The sequence below is a fragment of the Cyprinodon tularosa genome, unplaced genomic scaffold (assembly GCF_016077235.1).
Source record: "Cyprinodon tularosa strain WSP-4 unplaced genomic scaffold, ASM1607723v1 ctg908, whole genome shotgun sequence".
NCBI lineage: Eukaryota > Metazoa > Chordata > Actinopteri > Cyprinodontiformes > Cyprinodontidae > Cyprinodon > Cyprinodon tularosa.
In genome coordinates this window covers 269,047-296,277 of record NW_024039683.1, presented here as the reverse complement: position 1 = coordinate 296,277, position 27,231 = coordinate 269,047, and the positions used below count along the sequence as shown (strand labels likewise).

The 27,231-nt window shown below is 41.1% G+C and overlaps 1 long non-coding RNA gene across 1 annotated transcript in view; it reads left to right on the top strand.

Annotated features, from left to right (window-relative positions):
• The first annotated feature begins 7,639 nt into the window (after positions 1 to 7,639).
• Positions 7,640 to 27,231, top strand: part of LOC119776091 — a 54,100-nt gene continuing 34,508 nt past the window's right edge. Inside the window, exons 1-2 of the long non-coding RNA XR_005279732.1 lie at positions 7,640 to 8,184; positions 8,678 to 8,750. This is a non-coding gene — a long non-coding RNA (uncharacterized LOC119776091). The remainder of the gene's footprint in view (positions 8,185 to 8,677; positions 8,751 to 27,231) is intronic.

Genomic DNA, 27,231 nt, shown 5'->3' with positions numbered 1-27,231 from the left:
CTAATTAGTGAACTTTCTTTTACTTTGGAGAACCAAATGCAAAGGAAATTTAATATCAGTGATCTAATTTACATAAAGAGAGATGAAGCGTCATCTTTAACCAGATGCCTCCAGCTTTCTACCAGCCTTTAGTTCAGAGGAGCTGCTTAGAAGTGGCTGGAATGAAGAAGTACTAAAAAAATCCACTCCAAGGTGGTTTTAATGGTTAAAACTCAAATGTAAATGATTTTATCAACAGCATGAACAAAACCCAGAGCAGACTACAATATCCAGTTAGAATTACGTAAAAAAAAAAAAGCTCAATCTATTGTCAGCTTGTAAATAGAAAGGGGGTCATAAAAGAGAAAACATAACACCTAAAACCATAGTAGAACTCATTTTAGAATAATTAAGAAAGAGTATTTATAAAGAAACCAACTAGCTCTATGACTTCTGGTCCAGCTGGATGAAATGCCAACATATCCATAATTATAAATATTGCACTGCAAGAAGTGAGCTAAATATATTAGGGTGACCAAACGTCCGTTTTTCCCGGGACATATCCGTATTTCACGTCCTGTCCTGGGCGTCCCGGGGTTTTTTTTTAGAAAGTGAGGAAATGTCCTGATTTTTTAAATTACCTTAATCGGACCATTAAATTTACAGGCACTAGGGCACTGCGCACGATGCTGCGTGTGACGTAATTCCTGAGCCGCGTCAGTGCGGGCAGCCCTGTTCTTAATCAGAATGGCTGTCAGTACGCCAACAACATGCAAAAGCGCAAATGTATGTTTACCGACGATTTACAAAAGAGTTTCCCCGCTTTCAGACCGGGTCGAGGCAAATGGGAGGCCTTGTGCACAGTGTGCAAAGCAGGCACATATGTCTCTGTGTCCAATGGAGGTGCAAGGGATCTGAAAAGCCACCTGGACTCCGAAAGTAAAGATAGTCTATTGATATGTTTGTTCGTTTTTGGTACATTTTGAATCATTTTTGCTACACAAGAGGTATTTTTTGTTAATTAGCTCATTTGTTAATTTATTTTTTCCAATAGCCACAGAACAGACATTATTTCGTTCATTGCTGAGGCTGAGTATCATCTGTTATTGGGAGCTGAGAGTTATTGTTAACTTTTATTGTTAAGTGAGGGATGTTTAGATGAGACATTATTTCTTTCACTGTGCTTTTCATTCATTACAGGAATTGTTAAGCATGCTGTTGACTTGACTTTTACTGAAAAGCATTTTTTATTAAATCAATTATTGCAATTATTGCAATAATACTTTTTATTTTTCTATATTGCAGTCTAAAAAACAGTACATGGCTTTAAGAAACAACACAACCATCATTAAACAAGTGTCACATTTAATATCCTATTTCAAGCTTGTATAATATATAAATATTTTTATTATTATTATCTTGCAAGAGTAAAATAATTGAGTAAAGTTATTTTGCCAAGTAAATGTAAACTTTGACCTTACTTGATAACAAAATGGATCATCTTCAATTCAAACTCTTCAAAAAAACACGCACCACGTTCCAGTGCTCATGCTCAGCTGCAGAGGCGGTCAGAAGCAACTAAATAAACGTTGCAGGAGAAGGGTTGGATTAATAAACATTTCACTGCTGCACACTCCTTTAAATGTTTGGAATATATATGTAGTGCTTTATCAAAATTAATATCCTGATAGCTTCTCTATAGAAGCACCATAGAGAGCGTTCTGAGCAGCTGTCTCACTGTGTGGTGTGGAAGCTGCAGCGCCTCAGACTGGAAGAAGGTGAGAACAGCAGAGAGGATCATGGGGGCTCCTCTTCCCTTCATAAAAGACATTTCATTCCAGCGCTGCGTGTCCCGAGCCCGTGACATCATCGATGACCCCTCACCCCCCCACCATGGACTGTTCTCCCTGCTGCCCTCTGGGAAGAGGCTTTGCAGCATTGGATGCAGGTAAAGCAGATTCCAAAACAGCTTCTTCTCCACTACCATCAGACTTTAAAATGTTGAGAAAACTCTAAACATGTAACAGACTCTGCATGACATTGATAACACCAAACCAAAACTCTGCATATTTGCACCATATTTCACCATATTTAATGCTCTGTTCTTCAATATAAATGTTTTTTTTCTCCCACACTGTTTACATTTGATCCCTGCAAAATGAAATTTTGTTTTGTATACACTCTGTGTATACAAACTTACAATAAAGTTGTCTAAGTCTAAGTGTCCTTCAGGCAGACCTGAAGGACATTAAACATTAAGAGGCCTCTGCAGGCCTTTATGGCTGCCGAGGAGAGAATGCATTCATTCTATTCAGTTAAGGTGGAACAGAGACATAACTTACACAAGACACTGAGTCCTCTTTATCCCCCGTAGACAACAAAGTGTTTTCTGTTTACAACAAAAGGCCATCACAGGCTACACTAGTCATCCCTTTGTGTCCGCCCCTTCAGATTTCTTTCATAGAGAAAGCTTGTTTAAAAAATCTGTCTTTGGAAACAATGAAGAGGCTGAGAGTAATTTCTCTGTAGGTTCTCTGGTGCCACAACATGATAAAATGTTGCCTTTAAAGACGTCACCTCTGCAGCTTTCATTAATTCCCTATGCTAAATCTCCATGATAGTGATATCAGTTCTGTGTTTCTTTCAATGCACATTCACATTTCTTGAATATCGCTCAATACATCCAACTAAAGGTGTAGGCCTGAAAGACTGAATAAACTGGATGAATTTAACCTCTAAATTAATATAATTCGTATGAAATAAGCAAGTGGCGCAATCTATACAATATAAAATAAGTTTAATGTTAGCTAATTTCCATCATATGTTCTCTTTTGTTGAGAATCACTCGGGTAATTAACAGCAAACGCAGGTCTAATGCCTCTAGCAGGAGCAATTACTCTTTGAAATGTGCTTTGATTTAATATCAGCGTCGCCTCAGGGTTTACCAGCAGCCAATCAGAGCAGGAGATCATGGAGGGTGCAGGCTAAAGGTGAACGTGTTTGACTTTTTCCACAAAGGGTGACAGAAATGACAGCAAGCATTCGCTCATCCATCATCTTCTGCTGTTAGACGTCAGAAGCAATCCCAGATTTCTCTCCTTCAACAACATTCAACAGACGTCTCAGACCTTCAATGGTTGGAAGACAATGGAAACTTCACTGAGTCCACTGGTTTATGGTATTCAGAACTGCTTTATTCGTTAAATAAATTAACAAGCTAACAATTTACATCCCAAAGAATTTGCTCTAGATATGTATAGAAATATATTTATAGTGTTAATTAAGATTGTAAGACTTGCATCGAAGGATGAGTTTTAAAGTGCTGCACCTGATTTCATCTTATACCCTACAAATGACGATGCATGTCTTCAAGCAATTTAAATGTTTTGAAGCTATGTAGAAATTGTCTCCATTTATTTTTTTCTTAAAAGTATTTAGGCATTTAAAATGCGTTTAATTATACTGCAGCATTGTCGTCCGTTTTCTCAGTAGAATAGATATCTTTCTGACACCAGGGTTCAGATTGGTGGAGGATGCAGAACCAGAGCCGTCCAGGATACGTTGGGTTTATAAGCAGGCGTATAAATGTAAAAAAAAAACTTGTGAGTTCTAAAAAAAAAAGAGCTTACATGTAATTTTGACAGATTCCAGACAATGTTGAGGGATCTTTGTATCATAGTAGCTTCATCTGGTCTGTTCCTGTTTGGCTGTGACTCCATCTGATGAGATATCAGCTGTGCTGCTGCCATCAACACCTTTGTTTCTAGATGTTGGAGCTTGGCCTGTTTTCCAGTGTAGTCCTGTTTCTCTGACTGTGACTAACTGGATGTGCTCTCTTCATCCTCTGACATGGGAGCTGGCTCGGAGCTCGTCTGCCTGGCTGTGTGTTTCCTGGACGGGGCCGCCTGTGGAGCTGGTTGACAGTTGCGTTTGTGTCTCTGCTTCTGTCTCCTTGAACCCCAGTCGGCCTCAGCAGATGGCCGCTCACACTGAGCCTGGTTCTAGTGGAGGTTTCCTCCTGTTTAAAGGGAGTTTTCCTCTCCACTGTCGCTACAAACATGCTTGATGTGAGGAATTGCTGAACAGTCAATGGCTACATTCATATTGCAGCCTGAAGTGACCCAAATCCGATTTTTTTTTTTTGGCCCATATGCGACCTGGATCTGATCTTTTCATGGCAGTCTGAACGACACAGATCCGATTTTTTCCAATCTGACCCAGGCCACTTGGCTCTGTGGTCCTGAATCCGATATGAATCTGATCTTTTCAAATGAGACCTGTGTCTGAACGGCCAGGTCACATTCATCCGACCTGGCCGTCATTAATACCCGACAAAGGTCACTATTCTGCGTCTTGCTACGCAGAAGCAGCAAGAAAAACAACAACCATGGCAGATGATGATGCGGAGAGCAGTATATATGTTTAATCAAGATTGTGTTTTTATGGTTGGAAAAGACTGCTAGATGTGCGCTGGTGCTACCATCCATGTTTACTTGCGGAAAAAAAGAGCACGCTGGCCTGTGACGTCATTGCGTCCTCTACTGCGCATGCGGTACACTTGCGTTGTATGACTGCAGTTCATACAGAAGATGACATAGATGACATATATTTGGAAATATGAACGGCAACATAAAAAAAGTTCGCAAAAAAATTGGAATTGAGCATCAAGGCCTGCAGTGTGAACGCAGCCAATGAGTCGATGCGATCAGCTGGTTTCCTTACATAGAAAACTTTAAACCAACCTGACTGGATGATGTGGTTGAATTGTCTCTTTAAAGTGACCTTAGATGACGTGTTGTGAATTAGAGCTATAGAAATAAACTGAATTGAATTGGTTGTGATGTAGATTTCTAAAATTCCCCTTGTTTATTAAAATACAAGAAAACGAACTGTGTAAATCAATTATTTGTTATTGTAATTGAACTGGATAGCGACGATTCCTTGCAACAAGAAGGTTCTGGGTTCGATTCCTGGCCCAGGGACTTTCTGCATGGAGTTTGCATGCTCTCCCTGAGCTTTCGTGGGTTCTGTACAGGTACACACAGTCTACCATTTAAAACATGAGAGGGGGGGTGCACTGAATACCAATGCTGTGTTGGTATTCAGTGCACACATTCGTCGGCTGATTACATTAGAGCATGGCGCCGAGGCCTGTTCGGATTGGAAGACTCCTCATTATGCAGCCTTCTTTTTGACAGTTTTAAAGGAAGAGTGGTTATGTCCCACGTAGCCTTAGGTATCCCACAATTCACTGCTTCTCCAAGCAAGCCGGCTGCTCCATGCTCGGAGGAAAAAGTGAAATGCCGCCGCACAGTGGTGAATATTGGAAGTGCAATTTAATATAATACGAGTGTCATGGTTTTGGTTATGTTGTGCTTTACTTTGCTCCTTGTTTTCTAGGTTTATTGGTTTAATTCCTATTTTGTTGTAGTTTCTAGATTTCCCCTTGGCTCCCTTGTTGTCTCCTCACACCTGCTGCTAGTCAGCTGGTTAGCCCTGCCTTTGTCTCAGTCAGCTACATATACTCCCCCTCTGCAGTCACTCCTTGTTGGTTCCTTGTTGTTGCTGGTCTTGTCATCGCTGTTGTCGTCTCACCTCGTCTCTCCCCGGCTCCTTGTACGCGTTTTCCCTTGATGTCTCCATGGTTCTGGTCTGTTACATTTTTAGTTGGATTTTTGGATTCCTGCTTTGTTAATCATTTTCATCACCTCTGCCTCATCATTTGGGTCCTCCAAACCACAACCAAAACGTGACGAGTATGTGAATAGTTCTGCCTGAAATGAATGAAAATAGTTGTTGAAATGAAAAAAAAAGCTGTTTAACTGAGGCAGAATAGATGTGTTGGTGAGTGAGGTGGAGAATGGGATAAAGAGTAATGTGACAAATCAAATGAATTATTAGGAATGTAAATACATTATATGTCTGATGTATAGACTAATCTTTTAGCAATAACAACCAAGACATCGTGGCACAGTTTTGCTTTGCTCTGCTGTGATATTTCAGCTTTATGCATAAACTCACAGTTGTTTTCTTCGTAAAATCAGTTTCAGGCAGTGAGTTCATTATTTGTTTGTTACCTGTAACACTTTTGAGGGAATTCCTAAAGGTAAGGGCCAATTGTCAGGAACCAAAGAGAATTAAAATCACAAAAAATATATTTTAAAGAGACCATAATCTGGATATAAAGCCCACCAAGCTATTTACAAGATTTGATCAAAGCAAAAAATGATTGACTACAAATATTTATAATTATAAGTGGATAAATGGATCTTTAATAAACCATGGTGTGAAGTCAAATCCATTTTTTGGGTTGGGTCTTTCCGATTAGTCTGATCGACTTATAAACCAGTCATCATGATGGGCCAGGAAACCATATTGATTCCATCTTAACTCTTTCATTTTTTGGCGTTCTCCAGCAGAATAAAGCATCTATTTTGGGAAGTGGTTTGAAGTGTTTACAGCAATCAGTGTTAATGCATCACAGCTTTTTATATTTATGTGCTGATCAGTGGTACGCCTCACCTGTTGATCATCATGGAGAGGAAAATGATGGTGAGAAAAGGTTTACACACAATTTGATTTAGGGTTTGAGCTACTCATAGGCCTTTTTTTAGTTGGCAATTCCTCATGTACACAAATTAAACTAGATCCTTATAATGATGTTGATCTATGATTAATATTTAATATAAAGTAGATCTGAACATCTAAGAGAGCTTAATCTGGCTTTAATTTTCCACAACACCATCTGTTTTCCTCTTTCCTCCAAAATGTGAGTTTATGGGTCACAGTTGGTTTAACGACCTTCTTATTTCCACTCTTGAAAAATCCAAACCTGTATGTGGAAAGTAACATATGCACATATTCAGGTGCATGGGAGAGTTTAATAAAAGACACCGGGCCACAGGGACCTCTGTTGATTGATTTCTGCTCTTTAAAAGGGCCCAAGCAGAGAAGAAAGACAAAACAAAAGGAACAAATGGTGACATATAATCGAAATAAAAGGCTACTACCAATAATAGTGTACAATAAAGTTATACCATGGATTAAGAATATGGGAAAAACATTCACACATGAAAGATAACATTTGATATATTTTCTATTCTTTCTACTCTTGTATTTGCTATGAAAACAAAATGGTTTAAGATAATTTTAAATCTAAATAGGCAGCAATATGGATCATTTTGGTCCCAACAGTATAGCTGGAGTCCCCTGCTCCGAGCTAATCAGCTATAGAAAATGTTGACGGTGACCCCAGACACCTTGCCGCCCTGGGCACTGAGCCATTTAGGTCACAGTGACCATGATAACAGCAGGTCAGCTGGTTAAAGTCTCTACTGTATAACAGAAGAAGGTGGTTTAAGTTGTACAGGTGAAAATGGTTCGCTCTGAGATGAGCTTCAGGTGGTGACTCGGTCTAGGCTGTGAAATGTCCCCATGTGTTCCAGTCAGGTGTGAACAGAAGTGTCTGTGTGGCTGAGCGGGTTTGGCGGACAGCGCGTCTGCTCGAGCTGGAGGCTGAATGTGTTTATTGGTCCTGTGGAGAAGCTCAGCGATGCCAAACTCTCCGAGAAAGAGAGAGGGGCGGGGCTACCAGGCAAGGAGCGCCTCCGCTATTGGCTGTTTGTGAAGGGGGCGGGGCTTTTTCCGGAGACAGGCGGTGCTTCTTGGATTTGTCTCATTTTTCCAGAAGGAGCTCAGAGGATGGTCCAGGGAGGCGAGACCGACCGACTCTCCGCGGACCGTTAGACCGGCTCAGTCCGTGGCTACAGCGGGGCCAGCTGGCACCACAAACACCCAGTAACCGGCAGAAACCGGATTTGACAGCTGCAGCTGTACGTGCTCCGCTCACCCGGCTCGGAGGCGACCGTCCTGGGGTGAACTCCTGACGGAGGCGGCCTTTCCCGACCGCCCGCTCCCTGGAGCTCCGCAGCACTTGGCGGGGGTTTGTTCTCCATCAGCCGGCTCTGCTCGCTCTCTGTCTCCGCTGGATGTGCTAGCATGAGCGCATGAGGGCGGTCCTGCTGGAGCGGAGCCGCATCCTGGGGATCGGGAGCAGCGCTTTCTCTATCTTCTTTTTTATTATTTTCTGATGCGTTTCCTTTTAATCGGGTGGATAATCTGAACGTTTTACCGACCTTCTGGGATTAGCTCATGGATATTCTGCCTTCAGGACACAAGTGGAAGGAACAACCTTGAGATTTCCAGGTGAGGGGGATTTCTTTATTTATTTTCCTCTCATCTGAGCGAGCAGAAGCTGTTTAAAGCTCTCATCATCCCGCTGATGTGAGCCTGAAACTCTGCTGCTGCTGCCTGTTAAGGTCGAACTGATCCAGAAATGCTTCTACACTGGAAAAAAACACTAGAAATAAGGAAAAACTTCCTAATTTAAGTGTATTTATCCTTAATTTCAGTAGGTAAATTAGATAGTTTGCCAATGGAATGAATATTTTACTCTAAAAATAAGATAATTACATAATATAATGCAACTGTGTTTTATTTTAAGTGTTAATTGTCTTGTTCCTTTGGAAAAATGTCTCAATGCAAGAACAAATGAACTTATTTTAAGAAAAAAAATCTAGATTTTTATTTTTCCCAGTGTAAACCCCAAAATGAATCTCTACTTTCTCAGGCTTTTACTCGTTTTATCATAATTTTTAACTCCAAACCTGCTTCTGTTTGGGTTCATGACCAAATCCAGGAATGATCATCCTGCAAGACCAGCTCCTAAAAACTATCTGCTCCAGATTTCTGGCTAATGATTCCCTCCACCGGTTTGTTCCTTTTTAATAAATGAATAAAAGATTATTATTTTTTTATTCAGATTTAAATTCTACATGGAACAGAAGCACAAATTAACCCTGAATTATTATGTTGCTGTTCATATGATGATCCATCCTCTCTGGAGATAAAATCAGATTTCATTTGATCTAGTGGTTTTATATATATATTGGATTTGAACAGAAACCGTACTAAGATGCAGTCTTATCATTAGGGTTGATTCTTTATGAGGGGAGTTTGATCTTTAAACTTCAGCAGTTATCTTCCTCCCTAAATGCCACAGATATATTTATGCTTATTGTTATTTATTTCATTCACAACATGAGAACTTGGATTTCTTCTAATCCATTTGTTTTTCGGTTTGCTTCATCCAGATTCTCAGTATCCTCCATCCTGGGGTCAGACTATTAAACTGTCTCATTTTGTACTAAATCATGCTTTTTTTTAGATGTATAAAGTTGCTTCAATTCAGGAAACCTGAAAGAGTTTGATTTAGTTTAGCCACAGAAAACAAGAGGCCATCACCTTGGGAAGCTTTCATGTTTCTGGGCTATTTGTTTTAGCCGGTGGTGAAACCTTAACGTTTCTTTTATTAAGTTGACTAATTTTAAGCACTGTCAGTGTTTATTTTTAATGCAGTTCTGTTACTGGTTACCACTACTGGTTTAGTTTGTTTCAGGACTTTTGTTTATGTTTTTACAGTAGGTAGAATTTTCCTCTCCAGGCCCGTAGGTGGCAGTAACGTGCTGGTTTGACAATAGGCCGTACATAAGAAAAGATTTTTTAACCTACATGTTTCTTTTGCTGTTTAATTCAGTGGTTTCTTCCTTCAGAAGTGGATTCTGCTTTCCTTTAGATTTAAACGACAGGTCTGGTCTGTTTTCTGCAGCTCTTACTTTTCCCTTGGCGCCACCTGTTGACTGGGAGTATTATTACTCTGCATAGTTGTGTTTCCCTCTAATCAGGCCATGTCAGTGGCTAAAAAAATCCATTGACGAAAAAGGTTGTATATAAAATTTAAAAACATACATTAACACCTAACCTATCGGCAGCACATTTGATCATTTAATGTTTTTTTTCATCGTTTTATGACCATATAAGATAATTTGATTCTTTCAATTATTAAACCTGGTGGTTCAGAGGAAGAATAATGATGTTTTTCAACAGTTCAGCTTCATTTTTGGGTGAAAAACAGTCCTTAAAACTGGTTTAGAGCCCACCCATCACGAATCGCTCCACCTTGTTTTGTCAGAAAAACCCGACTTCTCTTGGCATCTGAGGCTGAAACTACTGCAGCTCAGTGTTGCCGTTTTCTCTCCTGAAAGCTGTTTGCTGGCTGGGATCCGTTGCAGGTTCCGCTTCCTCAGAGGGAACTTTCCAGGACAGACCTGCAAATAATTAAACCTGGCTGTTCTGGTCTCTCTTCCCCCTCCTTGCTTCACTCCTTGTAATACCACTGCTGAATGTTCACCTCTGCGCCCACCAGAGTGCAGTTTAAATATTTATCACTTGTTGGGAGGTGTGCCGAAGTGCTGCCTCAGCCGACTTCTTACTTAACTCGCCCAGGAAGCGTGAAAAAACCCGAGTCGGGAAATGGAAAACGTCCTCTACATTTACTCAAATCCTTCCAAGTGTGAGGCCGAACCTCCTGATGAGTCCCCAGAGTTTGGCCTCCAGCTGCAGCAGAACCATTTCACACTTCACCTCCAACGCTTCATGTCGATGCTGCGGCTGGCGAGGTGAGCCGAGGGAACCCGGCGATGCATGTCGGAGTGCTGGACCCCCAGCTGTCTCCGGGCCCCTTCTTCCAGGCTCTCTGTGACGACTGAGCGTGAGTTTGCATATTAAGATGATTTCATTTGCTGTGTGGAGACCTCATCAGCTTAAAGAGCTTTTATTTAATGTGTGCTGAGGCTCTGCCGGAGTAATGGGAGCATCTAAAGCTCCGACTGGATGGCTGCGGTTAATTTATCTCACAAAGCCTGAGTTAAAAACAGGAGACGGCGGGAAGAGTCTATATGATTCAAACCCATTTAAAGGCTTAAAGTAAAACCAGAGGTGCTGATTTATTCTAGTCTTTAAGTCGTGTGTTCTATAAAAATGGGTAAATGTGGGATTAAAGATGTGTCTAAACTAATTATGCAGCATTGATTTATGAGGGCGTTATTCATTCATTATTGATGTTTATTTTGCTAGCCTGCAGTCAGCTGCTTTACAGGCATGAAGAGCTGCTGTCTCCAATTAGCCTCTTTTCTTTGTTGACTGACACTGCACAGAAACAAGTAGGGGAGGGGTTGCACTGCCTAGGTGTTTCTGAGAGGAGAATTGGACGGTTTGCTTTCTCTTTCATTGGTCTGAAAGGAAGAAAGTTGATCAAACGCAGCCTGTCTGAACTGCAGCTATTTAATTATGAATTTCATTCCCAATGATAAATTAATTTGTCCTTTAATGTTTAATTGTTATTTTCACTTCAGGTTTTATCAAAAAAAGAATATTTAAAAATATTTTTTTTGTCTTAGAGAACTTTTACTAAACATAAACATTGGAGTCCATTTCAAAGTAGCTTTAGTGTTGGATATCAATGGGATTAGCACAGCTAGCGTCACATAAACAGCTTTTGAGTCTTAAACTCAAGCCTGTTACAGAACAAGCTGGATTTAAAAATGTTGGCAGCTTTAAAAAATCTGAGAATTAATAGATTAAACTGTAAATGATGACTTCCCTCCTCTGCAGTCCACCTTCCTGTTATCTTCTGATGTATTTTTCTCTCTCACTCCCCTGCAGCTTGAACAAACTGCAGACATGTTGGGGGTTTAATCTAGAAAAAAAGTTGACTGAAAAAAGTCCCCTGTCAGAGCATTCCAGCTGAAAACCAAACCAGTGTTAGTCACCAGTGGGTTTCCTGGTTAATCGTTCTATCTGCTCATATCCATCCTATGCTGCTGAACACCTGGTCTCACCTTTTTGTAATACTTGATGTGCTTTGTAGAAGTATAGAAAGAGATGCACAGAAATTAAGTTTTAGGAAAATCAGTACTGACTGAGTCATTCTAGCACAGGAGTCAGTAACTCAAACTGTTTAAAGAGACAAACTAGACAACAAAAAAAAACATCTGTGTGGAGTTGAAAAAATGTAAAAGTCTTCTATAAGCCTCATAGTACGAAACAGGCAACAAATGTATTAGAACATTGTAAAAAAGGACTATGTGGGCTTAAATACATAATAAGCATTCGTGATTAAGAGTTTAACTTGGATTAAAATGTCACATCATGTGACTACTCTGTTGTACCATATTTGGTGCTTTAAGTTGAAATTCCATTACAATATGAATATATTATATTGTATATATCATTGATGAGATATAGAAACAAAATAAAGAAATCAGATTTTTGGTTTGGTCATTTTGAGTATTTGGGAAAAGAAAATGGAAGAAAGTTCTCATCCCTGCTTTAGAGCTCTACCTGTTGGATCTGTGAACGGTTTTCCTTGTTTGGAACCAAACTAGCTGCAGTGGTGCAGATTGGAGATGCAATCCACTTCTTAAATCTTCCTCTTTTTCCCTTTGGGATCCAAGGACCGAGACACAGCCACTTGCCTGGCACGGCGCCGTGCAGAAAGGCGTGTTGCAGGCTATGATGGGAAACTTTCTGGACAGAAATGTTTACATTCATTGTTTAAATTGATTTGTTATATACATTTTTACTAACCTGACTCCTCCAGATGGAAACCTTCTGTTGAAGTAATTTTGGGAAGGGGCGAAAATACTGGTTAGCTGATTGGCCTATGTTGGTGATAGATGGGCCAAATAAACCAATCAGATCAACGAAGCATATGACGTACTAACAGAGCGACGACGAAGAGGAGCCAATTGATAGATCAAACTCTTGCCGAAACCGGTCTGGAGAAGAGCAAAAACATCTTTTCCTCTGAGAAAAGCCTCCAGAGCAGTGTTTTGCTCTTCTTTCAGCGAAGAAATACTCTGTAATTCCCATAAAACTTGCTCGATAGCCACGCTAACGCTAGTTTCATCGGCTGAAGCCGCCATGTTCTTTAGACTGAACTGTGGCGCTTCTCATTGCGTCACACCTCAAGCCGCCTCCAAGCCAACGCTGATTGGACGTTCGTTTGGTGAACGGCTCCAAATTTTCTTTAACGGAGAGTCTCCAGACTGATCTGCGAGTGAAACCTTGAAAGCTCGCGAGATCAGGATGGTCTCACGAGGCCAGGAGAAGACATTTGTAAGTTAACACATTTCATTGAGTTCCACCTGTTAAAAACGTTCATTTGATTTATGTTTATCTGACTGTGTTAATCATTATTCCCCCACAGAAAAAAGTCACAATTTATTATCATCTAGAGACTATTAAAGTCGTGGGGAAGCTGCTGTTCCAACCGCTGCATTTCCGAATTTTCCCGAGTGGTGTTCGACTTTACACGAGTGAATAAAGTGAATGGGATTGTTGTTTGGGGAAGGGGGAAGTTTGATTGTAGCTGATCTGTGGGAAGCATCTTGCTAACCAGTTAGCAACTTAGTGCTAGCAGGTTCCCAATGGGAAATTCCATTGGGACCAAGTAGCACTAAATTGGTGACTTAGAAACGACGCTGTCAAGGAACGCTATGGACAGAGGAAACATGCAAGAGGAGGAGAGTTTAGTGTCGGAGGTCGTGGATGAGTCTCCTCCGTCATCCATTTTTTATTTAGAGGAGGAAAGCGGGGACGAAGATGTTGTGGAAGAGGACGCCAGGGCGGCAGAAGCTTGGTTTGGTGTAGAAGGCTTCCAGCCGTACATGTTTGAGCCCTTGCCTCGCAACGCTGCCAGTTCTGTTAGCTCTACGCCTGCCGAAGACACAGACGTCCATCCCCGTGAACACTGGGACGCAACTCAATGGGAAAGGAAAGGATTCTGGTTTCAACCGTTGCGTATATTAGCTGTGACACATGAATCAAGATGCTATGACCGAAAACATTTGACTGACAGATGACCGTTGATATATGATTGGCTGAATTTAGGTGTTCAGGCTGAAGTATAACTAACTGCCATGCATAGGATAATTAAAAAAACCCACAGATTATAAGACAGGATTTTTTTTTAAACAGAAATTTTCTAAATTTTGGGACAATATGGTCTAATAAAGAGTACATTTATATACATGTTTAAGCATTAAACATTACTTCCCTACGACCTTAAGAGCAGGAGGTGAAATGCAGCCCTAGACGAGCTTTGAATGTGGTGATGTCAGGAGTCGCTACTGTCCTAACTGACCACGATTCATTCTTCGTACTCCCGTTCTCCCTGAGTCCATACCTTCCTCTGTTCTTGTCAAGAACGTACTTGGAGAGAAAACAAGTCCATACAAACAGCCTCAGTCTGACAGTTATCAGAGCAACATACCCTATCTGTTAATGATAGATCTACATCTGTGTTCATTGGAAATAAGTTATCCAATATCCAATCTTTTTTTATTTAGTCACCCAATAGGTTCAATTTTATGTTTGATAATGTTTGAGAAAAAAGGTTTTTCTTTTATTTAACAGTTATTTAATATAATAAATTTTATGAATACTTTTTTAAGTTCAGTATAATGTTAAAAATATTTAGCCCTTCATGTTGTGGAAACATCCTCTTCATCAAATGTCAACCTATCAATTAGGTTCAGCATTAAAACCAAAAGATGAACTGCAAAGTAAATATTAAACTTCTGGTTTTAGTGTCATCAGTTTATGCGGATGGAAGACAGCCTGCTGTTAAAGTCCCAGCTTTATCAGCCCCAGCGAGTGGATCGTTTCTGCCCTCTGAGGCGGTTCCTCTGCGGGGGTTCATTAGACGACACATGGTGGGAGGATTGTTGTGGAGATAACAGAGAGAAAGAAATGAAGCAAAGCTGGCCTCCTGGGTGACGCTGTGGCTTTTACTTCCTGGTGAAATATTCCAACATCAGATTACCGTTTCATCACATGAACGCGTGACAAAGTCGGCCACAGAGGAGGGGTTACTGATGGATCTCTGTGGCATCCCGTCTCATGGAGGCGGATCCCTCTGGGTGTGTTCTGATCCGACTGCCGCTGTTAGACGGACAGAGAGGCGTCAGCTTTGCTCATTCAGGTTACATTCAGCTCTCCTTATCAGAACTCATGCTGCATGCAGGTGTGCTCCAAACAGCAAACAGTGGGATGTGATATAATCCGCCTCAGCTCCGTTCGGCACGTTTGAGATTAACAGGAATACTGACAGCTGCAGGAGTTAATCCCTGCAGGTTGGATGGTTCCCTGACGGGATGAGAGTCGGCCGTCCGCGCCTTCCAGCACACGTTCAGGTGTTTGTGTGCCTTTCTGCGCACGTCAGAGGGATGTCAATATTTAGAGATCCCAGCCGAGGTGGTCATGGTCCTGGTGGTGCGATGACTCACTCAACATGTGATCAGCGGTGACCTGTTACAGAAACAGGATGTTCTGGAAGCTTCTCATTCAAGCAGCAGTGAGATGATCTTTTATTTTCTAAGCAGGTTTTTAAAATCCTTAAAAAGCCAGAGAGCGGCAGTGAACCAGGAGTGGGAGCTTCATCCTGGCATGGAGTTAAAACCCCCTCAGATGTTTGGGATCAGCCTTGCAAACAGCCACGGTGTGTTTATCATGTTGATACGATGGCTGACTTCCATCCTGCGTCTTTAAACCTTTAAACCGGGTTTATAGGTTAATAATCAGGCTAACCCTCTTATTTGATTTGTTTATATAAAACAGCTGTTATCCTATATGGTCTGTTCTGTAGATGGTCATCAGGCAGGACACCAAGCTTCACATCGCATAGGGAGGTCTTAAATATGCATTAACATGAATTCAACAGACTGCAGTTAACAGATAAATGGAGGCAGAAGATGTCTTTCAGTCATCAATGCTCACATTCAGAGACACACAGGAGCTCTTTCAAGCTGGGCACCGTTTCATTCACAACACCTGTCCCATCAACCAGGAAGCAGAAATACTTTAATAATCCCAGGGAGGGATTACTTTACTCCATCTGTAATAGAGTGACTATAGAACCAGTTTGATAGAACACTATTTCATACCATATATATAATTAGGGTGACAAAGGGCGGAGTATCCTGGGATATTGTTCACGAATGAGGGAAGAAGGGAGCGGGAGATCGACAGGCGGATTGGTGCAGCGTCTGCCGTGAAGCGGGCGCTGAACAGAGACCTGAGTCAAAAAGCGAAGCTCTCGATTTACCGGTCGATCTACGTTCCTACCCTCATCTATGGTCATGAACTCTGGGTCATGACCGAAAGAACGAGATCGCGGATACAAGCGGCCGAAATGGGTTTCCTCCGTAGGGTGGCTGGGCTCTCCCTTAGAGATAGGGGGAGGAGCTTGGTCATCCGGGAGGGACTCGGAGTAGAGCCGCTGCTCCTCCACGTCGAGAGGAGCCAGTTGAGGTGGCTCAGGCATCTGGTTAGGATGCCTCCTGGACGCCTCCCTGGTGAGACTATGTTTCTCGGCTGGCCTGGGAACGCCTTGGGGTTCCTCCTGAGGGGCTAGAAGAAGTGGCTGGGGAGAGGGAAGTCTGGGCCTCCCTTCTTAAGCTGCTGCGACCCGACCCCGGATAAGCGGAGGAAGATGGATGGATATATAATTAGGGGGTCCCCGCTCATTCTCATCATCAGTTTGCGGATCCTTGACCTGGAAAACGTTGAAGACAATATATTGTGATTTTTGGCTCCCTGGTATAATATCAATCTTTTAGTTCCTAGTAGGGGTGTAAATCACATCCATCATAGCGATTCGATTATCGATACTCAAGAATACACCACGATACGATGCGATTAATTGTTTTTATTTTATTTATTTTTTTATTTTATACACTTGTTTTTATGACCGAAATTGCGGAAAACAACTCGTGAAGTTTGACCCGCTAGAAGAGCGAGGTGTGCGAGAACGCTGGGACCCTTTTCCTCCTGGATCCCCGCTCTTTTTGGCCCTCATGTCCCTCCGTCATCGGGCTAAACTCGCCCCCACTTCCTCGCCGTATCTAGACCCACAGCGCTTCAATATTGAGCATAAATCAAAACTGTCTGTGTCAAGCTAACTGCAACAGACTGCTGCAGGAGTATAACCAGGAAGCGAGGTAGGAGGGCAAAATAGGTTTAGCGCCACCGCAGCACGGGAGGGAGAATTACGCCCAGGAGCAAATGGATAGAAATAAACCGGAGGAAAAAAAAAAATTAATATATTCTCTTGCAGACGTATCGATGCATCGGATCGTCGGCTGTTGGATCGATGCATCGATACAAAACGATTATTATTCACACCCCTAGTTCCTAGTATTGATTTTTCTGAAGCAAAACACTTTTACCTAAAACGGAGGAAAAATGGACTACATTAGTACCGTCTGCTTTGTACGCATTGCTGTATCACATCTTTAGACTCTGTCAACTAAAGGCATGTTTTAGAGTCTCTATACACCAGTTTACGATTAATCGATTACTAAATTAGTTGACAATTATTTAAATAATCGATTAATCTGATTAATTGTTCAATTGTTTAAGCCCTACTTCAGTTATATCAGTTCTTAATTTGTGTCACTGTTTATATTCTCATAAATATTTCTCCTTATGTCTCCTTGTGGATACATTAGTGAGTTCACTTTTCAACTATCCCAGTTCTCCAAAATATGAGCTAATACCAGAACTCTCTTCCAGTTTCTTCCACCTGTCTGGAAGAAATTCAACCCTGATTAGAGGTTAGGAAATGTTGTCTTTATGCAAAATAAGTCAGTATTTGTCTTTAAAGCCCCGCAGCTATGGACCTGCTCCTCTATAAGATGAAGCCGCTACTTTTAGCCGTTTATATCATATCCTGGCCTGCATCATCGGCATGCTGGTGGTGCTCCCAGATGGAGTAGGAGAGGCAGCTTTTACAACCCGAGGAGAGATTATATAACTGCCATTTGGCTGCAGTATCACTTCATTGATCAGGGGAGATTATAGTTTGAATCACATTTGGAGTCTTTAAGGCTTTTAAGGGTTTAAAGTCTCTGCCTTAAGAGCCTGTCTGACCTTTGCAGGTGTTTCATTGGAGAATTTCCTTTCAATCTATTACAACTTTTTAGAAATGAGAATTTTTAAGACCAGACGTTTGTTTTAAGACATCCTCATAACGGCTGACGGTTTTCTGATGAAGCTGTTTCCTTGAAGCCTTCTGGCTCCTTTCCCTGGTTTTTAGCACAAACTTATCATTCAGATCAGCTCTTCTTTGTCTTTTCCATGTCAGCCGTCTTTCACTCCTTCAACCCGGCCTGTGGATCCCTGTAATGACTTCTTCCTGCTCTATTGTGTGCTAAACTGAAAATGAACCATTAAAAAAGCCTAATCGATATTCCAAAAGTATATCCAGTACAGTAATGCAGCAGGCTTCTGTTTAATGGGGCCTAATGTAATCTCTGGCTAATGCATCTAATGGCCTCTTAATACTCTTTATTCTGCCTCCTAACGATAAAAACTTTGATTTTTTTTTTGCATAACATCCCTTTTTTTGTAAATTATTTATAAGTTATTCTGCCTGTAACAGCTGACGGATTTTTGCTTTGCAGTCGATCTAATAAAAGGACTAATTTAAAGTTGAAATATTGGTGTCTATTTTTCATTTAAAATGAGATGAAATGGTTCTAAAACTAGCTGATATAAAAAAAAAAAATGTTTTTCGGACGGCTTACACAACTTTTGAAATTAAAGTCTTTTAAGTCTGGCTCTGGTTTTTTCTTTAAAATGCAGAGGACCTAAGTGTGTTTAGAATAGGGATGGAACGGTTTCTGAAAACCGTCCGAACCGTTCGGTTCGACTGTCTCGGTTCGGTTCGCGTGTGTTGCGTTCGGTTCATGCCCTGCTCCTTTTTCTCATAGGGAAGCGTTTACACTCCAGAGCAGAAGGTGGCGGTACTGCGACCAAAGCCAACCGCCAGTAGTAAACAAGAAGAAGAAGAAGAAGCGAAGCAGCGTAGCCGGGTGTAGTAGGGAAAAATCAGTTGTTGTGGAGAATTGTGTGGGTATGGCGAGTGGGAAAGAACAGGAGTTGGAAGACGCGCCAGCAGCACTTTATAGGTCTGCTGTATGGGACCACTTTGCATTTAGAGTGACCTACGATGACGGCGGGAAGAAAGCTGTGGATAAAAGTGCAACAGTGTGCGAGCATTGTGCAACACGTTTTGTTTATGCTAACAGCAACACGACCAACATGTCAGGCTAACAATCAACATAAACCGAACCGAAAACCGTGACCACGAAACCGTGAACCGAACTGAACCGTGGATTTTGTGAACCGTTCCACCCCTAGGCCAAGTGTCAGCCTCATGGTGCAGTCTGAGCTGTAGCTGAGAACGATTGATAATATCATACAGTGTAGGCCCGGCCTTAGAGAGGGCCAGTTTCAGGCAGGGTTAGGTTCCAAAACAATCTCCCAGAACTCTGTTCAGTCCATTATCTGGACACGGAGACCAGATGGACCAACTACTGAGACGAAGACCTTAATCTAAAAGGCAGATAGAAGCTACCAACTTGACCCTGATAGCAGAGAGGATGGATTTGCCGTGGAACCAGCAGAACCTTTTTTTGGCCTTCAATCCGATTGGATTTAAAAGACTATTGCAATATGAAAACTAAAAGTGACGAGAAGTAAAGAGATTTGTTTTCTTGAAACTGTTGGTATTAACTGGTACTTCTTTTGGTACATTCCAGAACCAATGAGGTAGTTTGTGGTTTCTCTGCATTCTTGGTACCTTAGATTTTGTTTAATTTATAGTTGATTTGCTTTTAAAAAAAATAATATATGACAGGAAACCTGGTGACGGGATAAAGCCCAGGGGCGTCAGCTGACCCAATACCACACAGGGGCACAATAGGGCACACACAAAAAAAATTGGCACTTATTTAAAAAAAAGCATGGGCACAGATAATTAATGCAAGCACGTTAGCAAATATTTTACAGCAATTATTTATTATTCTAAATCGTCATAAATAAATTGTACAATCAGATTTTTATTTTCTGCATAATTAAATATCTACCTGAACCAAACTGAATTTGATTGGCCCACTTGTGAACTTAACTGTTTGTCTCTAATTCACTACTGATGAAGGCACAATTTATCTTCATTAAATATCTGTCAGCAAATATGAACTTGAAAACTGAAAACTTGAAATGTGCAACTGTAAAAGGAAAAACAAAACCCCTCCACATACATACATGTCTGTGTTTATCATTTCTATTTGTGTATATCATGGCCAGAAAGATGGGAGAGCTGGATGTTCATTTTTTTTAAAAAGTAAACGGTAAGTTATATAAGTTATCACACCAGTATATTGATATGAAGCCAACAACAGAAAATATTGTAAAAACAAAACATAATTTAATGAACAGTTTACTTTTTGTACTTAAATCTTGCCCTTCTGAGACTCTGTGAAGGCAAATCAGTGTTTTTCATGGTCCAACATTGAGTCACAAACCTATAAAAATAATTTAACAGTTTAATAATGGAAGCTTTTAGTCAGCTTTATATATATTTTTGAATATATAAAAACTGTTTATTTCCTAAAAATTTGTTTATTTATGAGCAACTATGCAAATTAACAAACATCTAAAAAAAGTACACTGTATTATATTAGGCTGTATTATAGAGGCAGGAAAAGCAGAATAAAGTTACATGCAGTTAGCCAAGCCTTCTTGATAAACCAGGTCCTGAAAAAGGACATTTCTTGCACCATTTTGCTCTCTCCACCCCCCGCAACTCGACCTGTCAATCACCCACAAACAATGTACTGTGGTGGGAGGTGGTGAGCACATATAGTTCCTCAGGGCGCAGTACTGGTGCGCCCCGAGCTCTGCTATACCTCTGTATTGCAGAGGAGCTTCTGCGCATGTACAACTTTTAACGAGAGTCAATGGGTAAAGATTTTTGCAGCCTAGAGCGGAAATACGTCACTAATCTGACGAAAAATGGACGCTTTACTAGTCATTAAAGATTCAATATTTATGTTGCACTTCTAAAAGAAATATGTAGAGATATATTTCGAAATGTTTAATGTTTTAATTTAAAATGAAATTATAATTTTTTATTTTTTTTATGTCTTAATCAGGGTCATTGGGTGTGGGGCGGCGCCCTAGCGCCCTCTATTGGCCATCTGCCACTGGCTCGGCTTCGTTTTTGCAAAGGCTTATTGTGGAGAGTTGATCTCTCTGAACTCCGCTGTGAGGGCGGTGCACTGCAGATCTACAACGGGGCACGTGTTCCCGTGAAAAGGGTCTGCCGACACCGATGATCAAGCCTTACGCTGATGACACCGATGTATATGTAGATGGTGAAAACATTACTGGTCCTGGTGATCGAGACTGTTTGACCAAAGCCGGAGGCCCCTATCAGGCTTTTACTGAACGTTAAGGTCTGACCTTTGGGAAGCTAGGAGCCAGTTTTCAGCATGAATTCAGCAATAAAACGAACCGATCATGAAGGACAATCTGTTGCCTTCCTGATAAAGGAAAGTCATTTTTTTTGCCTTGCAAATACATGTTTTGTTAATGGATTTTAAACATAAGCAATTTAAAAGAAATTATTTTCAGTTTTTGTTTATTTTTTGTTTCTCTTTTTCAGATTGTGTTTAATAAATTGCATTCTTCACTTTTGGGGGCGGGCTTTCATCTGCAGTGAGGAAAATGCCTTTCTATTCCTTTGCTTGACGTTCGCAACAATATTTTTGAACGGTCAATGGCTTGAAGTAAAGAAAATGGGGGGGGAGAATTAAAAAGTAGAAATGTGAAATCTATAAAAAGATAATTAATGAAAATATATAACCTATAAAAGATTCAAAAATTAAAATATGAAAAAAAAAAGAATAATTTCAAAAGTTAAATCCGAGAAAAGAACAAAGTTACTTTCAAAACCTGCTTTTAATTAAGAAGTTTTTTATAGCTTAATTCTGTATTGTATTTTTTTCTATTACAATGTTTTTTTGGTACCAATGATGGAACAAACTTCGCTCCATTTATGCTGTTTGATCCAGAGATCCAAACTGAAAATAATCGCTGCTTTTATTTCAACCTTCTCTGCATATGTCTGCTGTGCTGATTGCCTTTGGTTTATAACGAAACTTCATCTGGTCCAAACATTAAGCTGCCTTAAAGTGATAAACATCTAGCGGTCTATGCGGGTCATGGACCAGTGGACCATTAAGGAGAAGAGCTGTTGCTGTGAATAGACCTGGCCTGTTAATCACTGGCTAATTACTCCACCTTTCCTGGAAATTGCATGTTTTCCTTTAGAGATGTTCACACACAGAGACGGTAAAGTTAGACAGGAAAAGTATGTTGATATTTATAGCATGACTTCTGCCTCTTTTAACGACTATATTCCGGTTTTAATTCAGCGTGACTGGGTTTTAATTGCTGACCCGGTCCAGGAGGAGGCAAGCGTTGCAGGTGGATGCATAAATGGCAGAATTAATGACTAATATTTGCTGATTATGCCGGCCTCTCCTTCCACAGCCTCTCTAATGTAGTTTCCCTTCCGCAGCGTCATCCATCCACTTTCTATCTGTGCTAATGGCTTCTCCATTAACCCCACCTGATGGCCGTGTGGGTAATTACAAACATATTTACGGCCTGTGGACACACACAATGAGAAATAAATAACGTGTTTGACCAAGCAGAAGGAGACATTAGGCAGCTGGGCCTCTCAGATTTACCTCGGCGCGCTGAAATCACTCATCCACCCCGACTTCTCTCTTTAATGGAAACTGTTGCCAGAAGGTGGAAGTGTCACGTCCTGAACACTGTGTTCTCTGCAGCTTCTCATCTTCTCTACGTTGGGTTCATTTTTTTAACAGCCTCGGCTGTGCTGTGCTACCGAAAATTTAAAACTAAAATGTAACGTGAGAGGCGTGGCGATTGGTTTGTTTCTGTACACTAACATCTTTAGGGGGGGTTTTGATTCAATCATGTTGCTTTCTCTTTATTTTTTGCCTAGAATATAATTAAATATGAACCTTTAAGGAGACTGAAGGAGGTGTGCTGAAAGTTCAGGCTTCAAAGAGCCCAGAGCATCAGCCCTCAGCCACTGTGCGTTACAGTAGTGCTGAGCTCTGATGTTGAAAATAGTAAAACAAGCAGCAAACACACTCCACAAAACAACATCTCTACTGACCACTAGGGGGAGACCAAATATTTTTTAAGAGCAAATATATTTTTTTTTCTTTTTTTGACCTTATAGTTAATGTAGTTATGAAAAATTGTTACATGTCGTCCAGCCTTGATAAGAACAAACCATATCAGAGCAAACCCTCCATACAAACAGGAAGTTAAACTTTAATGCAAGATTTTTTTTTTTTTTAAAGTTGGAGGAAGAAAGCAGAGGTTTGTTATCTTTCATTGCATCTTCAAAAACAGCATAATTATAGTAACATGTATATTAGTAGCACCTTGGTTCGGTTTGCTTTTTTTTTTTCCACTCCCTCTAGTGGTCTGGAGCCCTTCCCTTCCTTTGCTGTGAGTTTGCTGTTGGTATTACTACTTGCATCATCTACTGATGCTGTGAAATATGTTTGTCAAAGTGATGAATTTAGCTTTATTTAAAAGTCTTACGCTCCCCTGAAAACGAGAAAATCATAATTTTTTGATATTATTTACATTGCGAACGGTCTAAAGGCTGATTTATACTCAGAAACCAGGTCGTCTGCGTGTGTCGCAGTAAACGCAAATGTGCCCCCGCCCCTTCCGCTGAACCACGGACTAGGGGTATAGATCACATTCATCATGGCGATTCGATTCAGTATCGATTTCCTGACCCAACGATTCCAATCAATTGGCGGTACTCAAGAATACACCACGATTCGATTGGATTAATTGGTTAATTGTTTTTTACCCCTGCATTATAGATTCTGAAAGGCCTTGCATCAAAAAATACGCACATAATCAGTGCAATGAGTGCAATTCAATACCTCGGCTCCAGACGTCCCGCCCCCTCCACAGACGCTCCGCTGCTCCTCTCCCAAATTGTAGCTGACCGCAGACAGGACGCGGGCTTGTTTTGTTTTTATGACCGAAATTGCGGAAAACAACTTGTGAAGTTTGACCCGTTAGAAGAGTGAGGTGAGCGAGAACGCTGGGACCCTTTTTCCAGCTGGATCTCCGCTCTTTTTGGCCCTCATGTCCCTCCGTCGTCGGACTAAACTCGCCCCCACTTCCTCGCCGCCTCGGCCGTATCTAGACCCACAGCGTGTAGCACAGACCGCGCTTCAATACTGAGCATAATTTTAAAATGTCTGCATCAAGCTCACTGCAACACACTGCTGTAAGAGTATAACCAGGAAGCGCGGTAGGAGGGCAAAATAGGTTTAGCGGCACCGCAGCACGGGAGGGAGAATTACGCCCAGGAGCAAATGGATAAAAATAGACCGGAGGAAAAATAAAAAACATGAATCGATACACTTGCGGACGTATCGATGCATTGATACAAAACGATTATTATTTACACCCCTACCGCAGACAGGAGGCCTCTGATTGGTCAAATCTACATCCACTCTACTCAATGCGTATTTCCTGTTCAGTACGTTACTGGCTTGTTATGTTTGTTTGACCGCCATTGTGGAAAACGACTCGTGAAGTTGGACCAGCTAGAAGAGCGAAGTGCGCGAGAACGCTGGGACCCTTTTTACACCTGGATCCCCGTTTTTTTTCGCCCTCATGTACTTCCTCACCGCGTCGGCCGTATCTAGACCCACAGCTAGTTTTTGATTGTTCCAGTTGCGTTGTGGCATGGAATAACAGCGCAGACTACGCTTCAATATTGGGCATAAATCAAAAATATCTACGAAACACTGCTGCAGGGAGGATAACCTGCCCTTAACTAGGGAGTACCAATATGGCGACTGGTGACTTCACAGCACCGTGTACTCCCAACGACTCTCAGCAATCCAGTGACTAAATGGAGATCAGTGACAAACGAACCCATCCTGCTATCAAACAGCTCTCCCCCTCATCTCAAAATGCACCGGTTTTATTCTTACTTCCTGTTTAGCTCATGTGCGCCATAACAGCCGCCGCCTGCCTCCGAGGGACGGCAGATGACAGCAGTTTGTTTTCCATTTGTTTGTAAAGTGTGGTCATCATCTCTATAAGTGTTGTTTTCAGTAATCAGAAGGCAGAAACGGTTGTTTGATTGTTGGGTTTTGTGCCGCCTGCCGTGTCAGAAATAAAGGCTGTATGTAGAAATAAGCACAGGTTGGTGTTTTCTTGTTCGGCTGCAGGTGAATAAACACTCTGATTGAAATCAGCTCCTTTTTTCTGCTTGATGTTTTTTAATTCCTTTTTTTCCTTCCTGTCTGAAAATTGTTTGCCAGTTTTATTTTAGCAACAATGAGGATTAAATGTTAACAAGTGGGAGTCAAGTGCTGCTGTTGGAAGCTGTTTATCATGGCTTTAGCAGCGCATTGATTCATTTGATTCGCTGCCAGTCATGAATGCATCTGAATCATGATCGTACAATCGTCAGGAGTTTGACTCAAATTCTTTTACACACATCTCTGACTTACATTTTAAGTTTTATTTCTTAATTTAGATGATGAACCACTGAGGCTAACTGTCTGTTATACAGTTACCAGCATGTGGAGTTCATGAGCCGAACCTGATCATAATGTTGGATAGAAAATTAACATCAAGGATGTAAACTTAAGAAATATCATTTATCCAAGTTTAGACGAATAACTTTGATCATTCATTTTCTAGATTATAGTGAGCAGTAAACTTTGACCCAGTCCTGCTTCTCTCTGACCTGCATTGACCTCTACTTTAAGACAGGAGAAAACTATTATTTCAGTCATTTATTATCCTGTCTGTCATTCCTGTGATTGAGTAATCAGATGAAAAAAAAGTCCCGTTAGGTAAATTCTTTACTCGATGACCTTAGCTAAATTTATGAGTTACAGAAATACTTGGAAGATTTTCTAATAATTGAATCCCTTTATTAAATAAGAAAATAAAAAGGATCTCATCTGCAGCTAAAAAACCCCCAGAAAATATTAAAAGCGTGGTCCTTTCTGATGGTAATAAGCCATCAGCTGAGTCTGTAGTGAAATAGTGAAGAAAGTGCTTTAAGTTTCAATTCAATTCAATTTCAATTCAGTTTATTTATATAGCGCCAAATTCACAACACATGTCATCTCAAGGCACTTTCCAGTTCACCAGATCATACAGTCAGATTGATTCAAAGTTTTCTATCTAAGGAAAACCAGCTGATTGCATCGACTCATTGACTCTTCAGCAATCCCTCACACTAAGCATGCTTGTAGCGACAGTGGAGAGGAAAAACTCCCTTTTAACAGGAAGAAACCTCCAGCAGAACCAGGCTCAGTGTGAGCGGCCATCTGCTGAGGCCCACTGGGGTTCAAGGAGACAGAAGCAGAGATACAAGCAGCTGTAAAAGGCGGCCCCGTCCAGGAAACACACAGCCAGGCAGACGAGCTCCAAGGCAGCTCCCATGGCAGAGGATGAAGAGAGCACATCCACTCAGTCACGGCCAGAGAAACAGGACCACACTGGAAAACAGGACGATCTCCAACATCTAGAAACAAAGGTGTTGATGGAAGCAGCACAGCTGATGTTTCTTTCCAGGATGACGTCACAGCCAAACAGGAACAGACGAGGCAAAGCTACTCTGAGGAAAAGCAGAGAGAGCAGAAGGTTAGAGATTGAACTAACAGATTCTGCAGTTAGGAGAACAGAGAGAGAATGAAGCAGAATGATGAAATGGGGGTCCCTATGTCCTCCAGCAGTCTAAGCCTATAGCAGCAGAACTATAGAGATAGCTCAGGATAACCTGAGCCACCCTAACTATAAGCGTTATAAAAAGAAAAGTTTTAAGCCTAGCCTTAAAAGTAGACAGGGTGTCTGCCTCACGGACTAAAACTGGTAGTTGGTTCCACAGGAGAGGAGCCTGATAACTAAAAGATCTGCCTCCCATTCTACTTTTAGAAATTCTAGGAACCACTAGTAAACCTGCAGATTGAGAGCGAAGTGCTCTGTTAGGAACGTAAGGAACAATCAGATCTCTGATATCAGATGGAGCTTGGCCATTTAAGGCTTTATATGTGAGAAGGAGGATTTTAAATTCTATTCTGGATTTAACAGGAAGCCAATGAAGAGAAGCCAGGATAGGAGAGATATGATCTCTCTTTTTAATTTTCATCAGAACTCTGGCTGCAGCATTTTGGATCAGCTGAAGGCTTTTAACTACAGTTTGTGGACTTGAGCCTTGAATGGCTGGACTATTGTAATTCTTGCATGGAATAGTTTCTAAGCATCACCCCTGTGCCACATATTTCTAATTTCTGCGATGTTCTGTATAATATAGAAAGAAACTCTAGAAACCTCTTTGATATTGGATTTAAATGAGAGGTCCTGTTTAAAAATAACACCAACATGTTTTACTTTATTATCTGA